We start from the raw sequence: 14,470 nt of genomic DNA, 5'->3' as shown, positions 1-14,470 counted from the left end.
ACCATATCCCCCTCACTGACCCAACCATGAGCAAGCAATGAGTTAACAATGAGTGAGATGAGATGATTATTCACCAGGGTGGGACAACTTCTTACACAGGTTCATAACCAATTACAGTATAGCAGCTGTACTGAACTCGAGGATTGCAGCCATGCCATGCCTTTTTTGCTGATGGGACATGTACAAAATATCCAGGTTGTCTGAGAAGCCTTTGTTCATATATGGCTTTAGTCAACCTTTATTACGGTGGTTATTTTATCCATGGCTCTTGCTATTTAGTACTGGTGCTTGGCAATAATGAGCTGTTTATAGGATAGTTTCTTGTCATGGCATTCAACCAAATGAAAGCAAAGGTTACATAGGGATTTTTTGGGAAAAAGTTATGATTCCTCTTTTCTAGAAGCTTTCACTTTTCAGTACTATTGTTCCAAACTCTAGCCCTTCTACCATCACGTGGGAAAGGGTAAGAGTAGCCCTTTTGACAAGGAATGCTGCTGAGGAGTAGAAGAAAACATTCCATCTGGGGATGAGGGTGCCAATAACTGAGGCTAACGCACATTCAGAATAGCTCAGGACATCCCAGACTCCAGTTGAAAGAGCAATTGCACTGTTATTGCTAAGTTCCCTAAAGACAGTGTGAGTGCAGAGTCCACAAAGACATTAGCTTTTTCCTGCTTTTCAGGATGAGAACCAAACTATGACCCTGCCTTAATACAAACAAGTACTTACTGCTAGCAAAAAACTCAAAAACTCTACTTACAATCTGATGTGTCTAATGCTGAGTATATTAAATAGAATTGAAATATTTATTCCCTATTACTGATTTGGGTATTTTTCCACAAAGCACTTCCTGAGTGTAATTCACAAATTAGATTCCTGTCTGATTTCAATATGGTTTTGCTTTTGCATAAAAATCACAAACAAATTCCAAAATATTACAAGCCTCGAGCACCTTGTTAAATACTATCTTGTCCACAAATACTGTACAAGATACCTGAGAGACCTACACACAAAGGCTGAAACAGAAGGACACTGAAATAGGTATATTATTAAGAAGTCCCACATACAAAGCAAGATTCCTCTTATACTTCTGATCAGTGTTTTGTGTAACCCCCAAGGCAAAACTTCTTATAACCACTGTCTGCAGGAAGAACTTACTGTCAACATATATGTACACTAAAGGAATAAAATTACCTCTGTTCACATTCACACTACCCCACAGCTCCTTAAGACAATCATTTTCAAAATATCTTTGTTCAGCAAAATAAGCACTGTTTGAAGTTTCTTTATGGCAGACTAGAATCAAAATGAAGGCAGACTTGCTCACCACTCAAAGCACTTGGCTTCTTTTTAATTTCTCACAGGAATGAAAAGTATACTCAGCTTTTCCTCCTTCAGCACCACACTCTGCCCCTGTAGATTGCAGAAACATGAATTTGTGAAGGCTGTTTCAAGTAGAAGGGTGTTCCTATGTATAGAAATGATGTTAATTCCTGTCACTTTGAACATCCAAGTGAGATCGTTGTTAAAGCTGCTTCCAGAGGACCAAGAGAATTTGTGCCGTTCAGTTCAATGAGTTTCTTCACCTCTATTAGACTAAGCATAATGTAATATAGCCAAGCCAGATTCCAAAGGTTAGTCTTTCATTTAGGCAAAATACTGGAGATGCAAAACCTGTGTAGCATTTACAGGAATCTAGCATGGATTCAATAAACCAATTGAACATGAAAGGAACATCCTTTCTAAATGCAAATTATTCAGGTACAATTTGAGTTCCTTAAAGGTTACTCTTCAGTTCCCTCTCCCTGTCTAATAAATGAGAATGCAGAATAGCTTAGTTTCCTTTTTCAAAATTCTTCATATTAAGTCATTCTGCTGCTTCTGTTACAGGCCTTTTCTGTATTGAGCAGATAGAGACTCTGGACTGTTCTTTTCTGTGACTGCTGAACAGAACATTCCATATTAGTATTTTATTAAAGCATTTCTTAGAAAAAATTAAAACTAATTTAAAAAGCAGGTCTGACAACAGAGCAATGTACAGATACACTCAAACTGCAGCATTTTTTCTTTCCTTTCCATTTTGTCAAAAGAGTCTACATTTTCCTATCTGGAAACATAAAACCACAAATATCAAGAATGTCCCTGAAAATGTAGCCCAACAGCTCTTGATATTACACTCATCAAAGTGTCAACAGATCCCTGAAAAAGTATGCACAGTAGTTCTAGATCTGACCATGAAATTTCTTTATGATGAGATCTTGTCTTAAGTGAAATCTGTGGCAAAACTTATACTTGGTTCCTGAGGGTCAGAACATTATTTGTTGTATCAAATTTGAGACAGGGTCGTCCTAAGAATCACATGAAAGCAAACATGCCGTATTACACTGTAAGTGTCATAACAGAGGTGTTTTCACAAGAGGGACTTTATTTGTGCATAATACTAGTCACTGACCAGTAAGCTGCCTTTGTGGCAAGGCACGTTCATTAGAGAAATTGACAAGTATATTTTATATCCCAAACTTGCATTCTTTATGGGAATTTAATTTCACCACAAGTCACATGGCAGCACTGTCAGAATTAACAGGGATGAGTGAAACTGGGAAAAGAAGCACTAGCAGTTTTGTGAACACAGTAAATAATTTGTATTTTCCATGGGGCATTTTTTCACATAAGGTTCAAACAAGCCATAATAACTGGTCACACAATGTTAAGAGTTCAAACTGGAATTGTGGCTATATTTTAGACAATCAATAATTCATTCCATATCTCTGTCTCATCTCAGCTGTATTGTGTATTTTTTCAATTGTATCAAGGCCTCACCATTATATATTAATGGTAGAACACATGCAATAACTAGTATTTGGAATGCTGTAGCTAGAAAACAGACAAATAACAGTAAAAAGTTTAATTAAGAAAAAGAGATGTATCATGGTTTTCAGTCTGTGCAAAGACAACACCCAAAATAAATTATAATAGAAACTAGTAAGGAAGTCCCAAATGAATACCTTCAGCATACCATGCATAATTGAAAGAAGGATTCAGTCTTCAAAGAACATTAGGGAATCGGCTGGATAATAAACATTTACTGATTTTTCTACTAGTGGAATAAACCAGGACTTTCTTGTTTTCTTTGTGTCTACTACAGACAGCAGAAATACGCTTGTAGGTCACCTATTAGGCATTTATCTTCTGGAGCCCAGAGACCGTGACTCCACCTACATGCTGCTGAGAAACTCCAGGAGAGCAACAGACAAGATGTTTATGGCTAGGGCCAGACCTTTTAGCACATGTGTCAGAAGAGTCCTCTGCCCTAGTTCAATCAAAAAAAAGATTCTTCTCATCATGCTACTCTAATATTGCCAAGAAACCCCCTTTTGTTGTAAAATCATCTTAGTCTTACAACAGCTGGAAGGAAACTGATAAAATTCAAGTATTTTCAAGATTTAATGAGTTCCTAATTTGTTGTGGCTTTGTAACTCACACATGGCCTACTAACTTTTACAACCTCAAACTTTGCCTGTTTTAAGTTCTCACAGAAAATGAGGGCACAGTCTCATTTTGAAGCTCACATCTTATAGTAAGGTAACGGCTGCTTTTTTGGCTGTTGAATCAGCTGCACATGAACTGCCACCGTACAAAAGCACTGCATGTTGGATGCAATGGCCAGAGCTTTGTCACTTAACATAGCGACAGGTTTTTTACATCCTGTTAAAGAGTTCCGTTCCCAGCTATTTCACCTACAAAAAATAGCTCTTGAAACATACTGTGCAAACTCAGGATGAAAGTTTGACACAAAGTTTAAATGAAAAAACTGTATTTTCCTCAAAACAGTCTTTCCTCTGCTGCCATCCACTTACTAGATATTCTTTCCTTAATTCAGAGTTAAAAGGAGTTTTGCCCACTTGGACTGTAAGCAATCTAAACAGTGAAGCATGTGCTTCACTCAAAGCAGAGCCAGGCACTGGAGTGCCCCTGGGCCATACCTGGCCTGCCAGAACAATACCCACGGGACCTCACAGCCTGCTCCAGGACTCACTTTCCTGGAAGACCTTGGTGGCTGGATGGGGAGATGGTACCTGTGCTGCACACGCTCCGCAGCAGCAGATTGGAGCAGAGAGAGCCAGGGGTGTCACTGGCTGAGGTCTGCCCTGCCAGAGGCTGCTGCCGCTGCTGGCAATGTACGTGCTTAGCCAAACTGACATTATTGCTAGCCAGGCAGGATTTCTCCCTCCCTGGCCCACATTTTCAGGTGGCAAAACACACAGCAAGCATCTCTTCAGCTAGGATCCATGCAGAAGTCACAGAATGTTGTCAAAATAAAACACTGACCCACCAATGTAAAATCATGTTTTACAAAGAATGAGCTCCTACTGCATAATACTGAATTATACAAATTTATCTAAAGTAAAAGTGAAAATGCCTATTTTAATTCTGATTCTGTCACAGCATTTTGAATGTCAAAGGTCCTACTTTAGCAAAGTTTCCAAACAAACCAAGTATGCAGAACTTCATCAGAAATAAAAAAACCCATACCAATCTATGTACTGAAAGTGAGTATAGTACACCAGCTGCAAAGGTGATGTTAATATAAATGTCTGATAATATTATTCATTGATATTATTATCAAACTGAAAATTTCCAGGCAGACTCCCAACCCCTTATTCCCTTAATACTACAGCTAAAACCCAGTTGAAGAGACAAAATTCACCCCTTCTAAGGCTTAATCTAAACTTCCTTCCTTAATTTAGATTGCTCTTATGTTCCCTCCCCTGAAGTCTACTTGTTCCACCTACTCTGCATATAGCAAAGATACACAAGCTACCATGACAGGGTTCTGATGCTTATCAAACACTTAAACATGTTGCTCTTGTATATTTCATTTAATAATTTTAAAATTTTAATTAATTTTTGTGTCACAGAAACCATAGTTCTTCAGGAGTAAGTCATACAAGCACAGGTTTGCGTTTGATACAAGCCTATTAAGAATGAAATCATTCATGTCACCAACGCTGCATACGAGTGTCCATTGTTAGCAGATTAGGGCTTTAAATGTTCACCTCTATATTTAGAAACCAAAACCCAAATGGCCAGCTTTCCTGATGACTCAGCATCCATACTGACTGCAGAAGAATGTGGATCCCCAGCAGGCCCCTTGCATAAAAGTGCTTAAAAATCCAAACGTGAAAGTTACGGCTTGTTTACTTTTCAAGATTAAGAATAGAAAGATCTTTAGTAACTTTTTTTTTACTACTGATTCCATACAACCAATTATTTAAGGAAAAACTTCTAAGCAAAAAACCTTTCTCTCTTACCTTGTGTTAAATGCCTATTTAAAGAATTTTTTTCTCATGCCTGAATCTTCCTTTACTTGGATGCCAGCCAGTTTCCATTTCTCTACCTCTCAGCCTGATGATGTTCTCATTTTATTTTTATACACACACATATACATATGCACGTGTATGTATATATATAATCTAAGCCTGTTAGGCTTATCTTCGGCAATAACTGTTTTGTTGTGTCTTTGCTTTGTTTTTTTTTGTTTTTAAAAGAGAGAGTACTGAAACTCTTGGAGAGATAGAAAAGGTTGCTCTAGGCTACCCTGGGGAAAGTTTGCATGTTCATTGCTGATCTCATCAAATAAGCTGGGCATAAAAACCAAGACGCCTGAAATTGTCACTGTTCATGTAGTTACACTTTGACACACATGCATATTTATGTTAAACTTTTTATTTATTCACTTTATTAATACAACCAGTAATACTTACGTAATGTATACTTAAAATATCTAAGTAATACTTACTTACACTCCACTTGAGAGTCTCCAAAAGCTTTATTAAGATAAATCAGAGGGTAGTGTAGCTGGAAACAAGAATATAAAAATGATATAAAGTATCACATGAATATATATAGCATACCTCTACTAAAAAAAATTGCTGGTAACACACCAGATAAGATTGCTGTATTCTTGATCTCATATAGGAAAGGAAAGTCCACTGGAAAAAACACTTAGCTAATATTTGCCTGCATTACCTTCAGCTATCTGTGACTTCCAAAGAGTGCCATGTTTGCTTTCTTTTTTAATTTGATTGACTAATTTAGAAAAAAGGAGAATGAACAATTGGAAAAAAATGAAAGCCCAAAGCATAATATAAGTTTAGATTATATTGCTTTACTGATATTTCCTTAGAATGACATACCATTGTGCAATGTCTTTTGGTAATGAAATAACATAATGTCTGTGAAACGCAAAAACAGGAAAACATAAATATGCATTTTCACTTTCTGACAATGCATTTAAAAAGCCTTTTTTCCCTTTTTTTTCCCTCTATCTTCACGAAGTTTGTTATTTTGGACTTCAAAGGTCTTTTATGTTTGAGAATAGGCATACTTTCACACAGGAACTTTCTCAAGTATTTGAGAGAAAAACAACAAATACAAACACGTCTTAAGGATTTTATTACAAATCACATATCTTAATCAATCAAGCTTATCTACTTGGTTATTAAGTTTCATAAAACATATTACCCACTACAGAATTTTGCAGAATAAAAAATTCTGAATATCCTACACAAAATATAAACACATGTAAGCAAACCGAATTTCAGCTCTTAAACAAAGTAAGAGTAGTGAACAAAGTATTTTTGTACTTCAATGTTCGTAATTTTATCTTTACAGGTAGTATTAGGCTCTGTCATGGATTAACTCCAGCCAGCAACAAAGCACCACCAAGCTGCTCGCTCACTTCACTCTGGTGAAATGGAGGAGAGTCATGAGAGTAAAAACAAGATAAGACATGGGTTGAAATAAGGACAGTTCAATAGGTAAAGCAAAAGCTGTGCACACAAGCAAAGCTAAAGAATGTATTCATTCACCACCTCCCACAGGCCAGCAGGTGCTCTGCCATCTCCAGGACAGCCAGGGCTCCACCACATGCAACGGTGACTTGGGAAGACAAACACTGTATTTCCAAACCCACCTCCTGTTTTCCTCAGATTTATATGCTGAGCATGACACTACATGGTTTGTAACATCCCTCTGGCCAGTTGGTGTCAGCTGTGCTGTGTCCCCTCCCATATCCTTGTGCAGCCCCAGCCCCAGTCTTCTCACTGGTAAAGCAGTACAAGAAGCAGAAAAGGCCTTGATACTGTGCAAGTGCAGCTCAGCAATAGCAAAAGCATCTCTATTTAACCAAACTGTTTTTAGCACAAACCTAAAACATAGCACCATACCAGCCACTGTGATGAAAATTAACTCTACTGCAACCAAAACCAAGGCAGGCACCATTAATTTGGATTCCACTTGTGAGCAACTACACAATATCTTGAAGAAGCTCTACAGACTTTAAGAGTCTTCTGGACTAAAAGTGACATAAATGACATTGGGAATTTGGGTCAAAGATTCAAAGATTTTTTTTCTTTCAGATTAAACCCTGAGGCCTTTTACTAACATTGTTTCCAAGTCAAATAAATATTTACTGTTTCTGATACTCTGCCTCCAGGCAATTGATGCAAAAAGAAGAGTGTGATTTAGTAGCTTGATAAATATCTTAAGTGATATAATAATACTTGCATGTTTTGTAGACTGTGTACTATGCAGCTTCTTTTTCCATCTGCTTTCTTTTGCTATTAAAATAAGCACATGTAAAAGAATAAGAATCTAAACCCAAGGTTCTTGTTGATTATATTGATTCCTCATAAACTTTGGTAGAATAAAATGTAGACTTACTGCCAGGATGGCTTTGTTTTTCTTTCTTTGTATTTGCTAGCTCAGACTGTTTCTGATTTAAAAAGCAGATCTTATTTCAGAGTTTGGTAACTATCACTGAGGATTTAGTCAATTCACTAATATTCACTCTTGAATAAAAAGATGACATTTTAATCTAAAATAAGATAATGACTGCCGTAATTTGGATGTCAGAGAAAGTCATGGTCAGCAACAATGACAGCTTTTTCATATCTTTTCTTAACACAAATATCTCTGGTTGTTAGATCACAAAAATTCAAAAGGGATTAAATGAATGATTTTGAACAGCACTGTGTGTCATCTTTGGGTTTAGCTCAGCCCATGTGTAAACAGGCTTAGCATTGTCATTGAGACTTGCACCCGTTTATGCCAGGGATTAACATGCCAGCGTCTCTCTCTGTGAAATCACAGCTCCATGCTAAAGATGCAGCTTCTCACTCCTGTTATTTGCCTTTCATTTTAAGTAAAAGCACGTTTAACTACAGGCTGCACTGGTAGTTTGTGGGGATGGAGATTAAACCTGAAGTGAGCACAGAAGATTCAACTCTGCTCCACTTCAGAGTAAAAATTGTTTCTCTGAGGGATTGTCACCCACATGCAAGTGCTAGAGTGCAAATCTCCTCCTTGAAATGCCTCACACTGCCTTTTCACTTCTCCACCCACAACTCTTTCTCATGCTCTCACTGTTGAGACATGTAATCAATGTCATTGGAAGCCAAGCTGCCCGATTCCTCAGAACAACATCTGATTGCTGTGCTTAGTAGGGAATGTAGCAAACAGAGCCATTTAAAATGGCAAAGCCTTTCCTAGTGTAAAATAAAAGACTAGTGGTAGGTTTGGATTCTCTAAGCCCATCTGCTAAATCCTACACTGCACAAGAACCCTTTTATTCAAGTTCAAAGACGCACTCCTCCATTTAAAGAGCACTTGTTATATCAGAAGGAAATGGAGGCTAGAGTGTGTCTGACACTATAGAAAGAAAAAAACTAGTGCTGGCTTTGCAATGAAACCCTCCAAAACAGCCAGTCTCAACCAAGCATAATTAATCAATTTTAACTCTTACAGCAAACCAGTTATTTTCATTCTTTGGCTTTTGGCTTGTCCATGTGCCAGTTTACACTTGGGAGTGACAGGGAACTGTGGCAAGAGTGTTGTCTCTCTCCTGCTCTCTGGGGGACTGTACTGAATTTGTCATTCCATATAAAATACTAAGTGCTGTATGACTTCTACAGAACTACATGTTGTCATGCCAATGAGTGTGCTCTCTATTTTTCTGCCTTTCCCCCCTCCATCTTTTCTTAATTTGGTAACATGGCCTACTAGACCCATTTTGTATTCAGGCATATTCTTCAGCTCTACTGTTGAGGTGAATGTTAAGCAATATTAGGATCTCACAAAAGGTAATGAGAAAGGTTTTAGGACTGTTAGTTCTTTGTTCCTTTGTTTTTTTAATTGGAGGCATTTAAAAATCTTGAACAGTAAATACACAACATTTCCCATTCACACATACAAAAATGAAAATGTAAGAATCTAATACAACCAGTTTTTGGTAACTCACCAATCTTTTAGCCTTGTGAACATTGAGATTCCTTGTTTTATAGGTCACGGTGATAAATATATACAATGAATGTTTGTTGCCTGCCAACTTGACTAATTTATCTCGCTTTTTGTATCATGAAAAGGTATAAATTAGACCTTCTAAATACTAGAACATAACATTATATGCCATTCTCACATTGTCTATCCTTCAATTCCCAAAGCTGTCTTCATATGAAAATTCCTAGAGACATGAAAAAACTTCATTATCTATTTTTACTGCATCTTTTTCTTCTTGCTGAACAGGAGACACTACAGAGAAGACTATACATTGGATTTATGCAGTAGCTATAGAGCATTCTATTTTTACATCATACTTAAAAAGTTTAACATTTTGGTTGTTTTTATAACTGGCTGTATACACTCAGTCTTTTTTTTTAATGAACTTAAAATTTCATTTAGTATCAAAACACAGGAATGCCTAGATTATTCTAAATCTAATTATTTACCAAACTGTATATGTCATCTGTGGGTTTTAGCCTTATTAAGCTAATTCACTAGCTTCCTTAATCTTTTCAGTTCCCTTCAAATTGTAACAACCCGATCAATAAAATATCCTCTGAAAATGAGACTATCTTGTTGCTAACTCCTTTTTCACAGCAACAACTGACAAGATATCTTTAGCTAACATTAAGTATACAAAGCTTCAAAACACGGATATTAGCTTTAGTATTCTTGAAATATATTATGCCTCAAATAAGCAAAATTTTCAGCCTCTTGGATAAGTGCTCCTCTGCAACCATAAGTGTTTTAAAATAACAAAACATATTCCATCTCTAAATTGCTGTGATCCCAGATGAAGCCTATTCTGCCATTTTTCTTTAAGTTTTATTTCTACTTTATACAAATTTATTTTAAGTTCTGTTGAACAGATGCAAGTATAACAGAAACTGATGTTGGGATGCTCTTCACAGTGATAATGTGCAGATATTGTCTTGATTTAAATGGGACATCATCAGAACACATGGAGCAAATTTAATTGTTCTACCTTGATTGCACACAATCAGGATACAGACACTTCTGGTTTTCTCTGGTATTTGCTTCCCAGGAGGTTCGGATTGTAGCTTCTGTCACTATAGAGTTCTACTTGAAAAAAGGTAAAAACGTGGTTCCCTAAGGAGAAAGCAAAAGCAGGCATATCACACACTTTCCTGCACTGTTGAAAACATGTGCATAGCACATACAAACTACAAGAAATGAAACATTCCATCTTTTTAATAAATTGAAATGCTTTGTGCACATATGAATAAAACAGAAAACCTGTAATATTCCACTAAGATGTGAAAATACATTACCACTTGGGAGAATAAAAACTTTGAAGACAGGTCTTTCTATCTCCAGTCCTTACACTGATTGCTTTGTTTACCCAGATTTCACCCTATTTTTGTGATTAATTTCTCTTCCCTTTCTCTTCTCGCCTCTGCTATTTCATTTCATTCATTTCTAGGCCCAAGGTACTCACCCTGCCACACTGTATCCTGTTACAAACCTCTATAAACCATGCCCAGTGTCCTGTTCCTCAGTTCCTTGTTCTGCATCTCATTTTTCTTGATCAGGCTATCTCAGCTTCCTTCTCACCCTAGTTCCCAGAGGAAACACTCACTCCCTTTTGCCTGCCTTTGAGCTGCATCTTCATCTTCCTCCCCTTTTGTATGTATGGCTCTTGCTTTCAAATCAGGCAAGATCTCCTTTTAGTTGCTTGGTACTAGCAAAAGGTGAAGGATGGTCTCTCCACAGAGGAGTTTCCTTCTCAGCTCAAAGCCCAGTCCAGGCATGACCTGTATGCCAGGAGGCACAGGTAAAACAAAGAATCTGCTAAGATGCCCATGGCAACCCACGTAGTTCTTACTGACTACATACAAAGTGCAACTGCATATAGGAGACTTACACTTGTCCAAACTCCGGATGATTCTTAAGAGAAGGGGAACTGCCACATAATTGATGTAAAATACCCTTCATGTCCAATCCTTGTTCCAAACATGGAGAGAAGTTTCCATATACTGAAAGGTAAAGTGAACTGTATTATTAACAACAGCAGCATTTAATATTTTTGCAACATGCATACATGTTTTATTTCCGAGGTTGTTCAACCGCCCATTATGAAGATGCTCTATGGAGAAGAAATGGTTTATATATGAACTATTATCATAGACATAATACCCATATTCCAGGACAGGTTGGATGGGACTTTGAGCAACCTGGTCTAGTGGAATTTGTCCCTGCCTGCAGCAGAGGGGTTGGAACTAGATGACATTTAAGGTTCCTTCCAACCCAAACTATTCTATGATTCTCTGACACTTGACTTAAAATGATTAAAAAATACAGCCAGCACCACTTTGTGTAATTTAGCATCTATACAATTGCATTCACACAAAAAGAAAAAACAATCTGTACAGAAGGAAATAAACCCCCCTTTTTTCAATTCTAACAATAATTCAGCCAGCCAACTTTACTGCAAGTGTTTGTGTATATAGCTCCTGGGAACACTGTTTAGCGGTCTTCTGTGCATAGGAAAAAGAGGAAGCATACCATATGTCAATAGATCAAAGAGCACACTGGAACAATGAGTAAAGTTCGCATCACAAATGAAAATGAAGTAGCAAAATTTATGTTAAGTGATTTCCATTGTTGTTTAATACAAATTCTGGAGTTGTTTGCTACAAATTTTTAGTCACTATTAACTAGCAGAATCAGGAGATTAGCTGTGCAGTTTCCAAGAAGATAAACTTCTCCCTAGTGTTCCTAGAGTTCTACTCAGCATGATTAGTGTCCCCATCATGCCTGCATTTGGCTGCCCTCTTCAGATTTGGTGGATTTGTGAATATGGCACAAGTACCTGCCTTGGTTTTGCTAAGAAAAAGGCAACTTTTTTTAAACATAAGCCAATTGTTATTGACTAGATACTTCAAAATTAGTGTGGGAAGAAAAGTTGGTCACTTCCTTTACTTTTTAAATGCCTCACACTTGCTTAAAAACTGAGCAAGGTCTAAACCACTAAGTACCAGGTACATTTGGGCAAAAAATACATAATATTCATAAAGCAAGCCAAAGCCAATGAAGCCAAAGCTCAGTTCCAGCAGGACTACCTTTCTCTAATTGCCATTAGGAAGCCATGCTTGAAACAACCAAAAAAAAATCCACAAAAAATTAAAGAAAATTCACTATTACAAATTAAAATGTTTAGTATTTATAGAATGTGTAGAAATGTACCCTAGGTACACACCTGATTAAAGAATCAACTTCATATGTCAGAAGTGAAACTTAAGTGCGTTTTCCTATATTAATAAATTAGTTTTTCTTTCCTCCAGAAATTAACAATTAGCCATTTTAAACTGCCTTTCCTATACAGATGTCTGCATCTCTTTTTCTTCTTTTATTTCAGTAGTTCTTCTTGCTTAATACAGATAATTTGAAAGTGTTTTAAAAATATGTCTTTGATTAAGCTTTTTGAAAACTGAAATGTCATAAAGCCAAAACACAGGAAGTGCTACTCAGGTTCAAAGGTTCTTATTAGGAATGATGCCTTTTTCCTTATCCTCTTCTGTGAATCTTAAAACTGTTCAGACAGTGGATATTCTATACTTAAAACAGTAGCTGATCTTATTACTTGAATCAGGCACCATTATTCTAAAAGAGGCAGCCAATACTTACACTGCAAATTGTGGAAGAGAAACAGCCAATTTTGCTTAAGGCCATTCAAAATTCAGGGTTTGTTTTTTTGTGATGTCACACTTCTGTTTAACTAACAACATAGCATATTAAAATCTTGCCAGAATCAATATATCCTCATGAGTGCCAAAGCAAACATTACATTAGCCTCTACAAATGGAAAATTTACGTCACACACATGAATAAGACTGCACGATGCTCAAGAACTTATCATCATCAATCTCCTGGAAAATTCTACAAGTGAAAATGATTTGTGCTAACTAAGAGCTATGTATATTCAGAAGTCACAATTAATAAAACTGACTAGCAACATATTTAAAATATAAGGAGACATGTATTTATATTTTCCATGAGGGTGCTACAATCTCTTAGGGCTTTAAGAAACACAGCTGTGTTTTAACCTTTGATTTATACCACAAGAGTTTAATTGCAGGTTACAATAATGCCATTGCTAACCAAAGCCTCTTAATTCATAAAACAGTATCTTCCTCTAATAGGAGTTTCAAATATATCAAAAATGCAGAATCAGACCCCTTATTGCACCTCATTCTTGAAACACATCTGGGTTAAAGGGGATGAAGCTACTTGGCATCCTCATTTAGACAATTAAGTGGTTTTTTCCTAGAAGACCATCAGTCCTCCTTAGCTTAGCAACTAACAATTTGCAACAAGAACAACAGGCTGGGCTGTCAGCCATGACATGTTTATCCTTCAAACTAAAACAAAAGCAACAAAAGAGACTTTGAGTGTCACTGTAGTAATGGCTCTCAAAACTATGTTATAGATTACATGCATCCCACACCCTTGTTTAAGTAAGAGATTTATTTTATTCATTCACCTATTTCTTGTTGTCTCCTCCTTGTGGCAACGTGATTTAAAATTACATTTAAATAGCAAAGTGGCATAGTGGCATCTTTAAATACGAGCTCAACGAGCTCAGGATCATGTTCAACATTTGAAAACAGTGCTTGCAGTTCTGTTTTCTTCTTAAAAGAGTCTGAAGTACTAATGTAGTCCTGTCCTTTACTGTATCCCCACCTGGTCGATATAAAACATTGTGCTTTTTCTTTCAAATATACAATCCCTAAGAAAGTGACTTATTTTTGTAAACAAAAATATCTCAGCTGCCAGGTAGGTTACCATTACAGTGTGATTACATTACCCCACAACAATATGAATAAAATGTACTCAGGACTACTGTTTTTGCTCCTCCCTCTAGCGTATCTAACATAATTGTATTTATCTAGACAACAATCCAGTATTAACTTCTTGGTTTCAGGACTGTTTTGGCATTTTGGTAATTCTTTTCTCCATGAAACGTGTTCAGTTTACAATCTAGAGCACTTTAGGTGTAATGCATTGTATTTGAATTTGGCATGCTCCTTATGAGCATGCAGATGAAAAGTGGAGTCTTCAGCATAATAAATCAGTCACGGTGGAGGACAAAAATCACTGAGTAATC

This window comes from Chamaea fasciata, unplaced genomic scaffold, assembly GCF_029207755.1.
Source record: "Chamaea fasciata isolate MVZ Bird 193981 ecotype frontalis unplaced genomic scaffold, bChaFas1.0.hap1 SCAF_8, whole genome shotgun sequence".
In the NCBI taxonomy this organism is placed as follows: domain Eukaryota; kingdom Metazoa; phylum Chordata; class Aves; order Passeriformes; family Sylviidae; genus Chamaea; species Chamaea fasciata.
The sequence above is the reverse complement of the archived record's forward strand: the minus strand, read 5'-3'. Positions refer to the sequence as shown.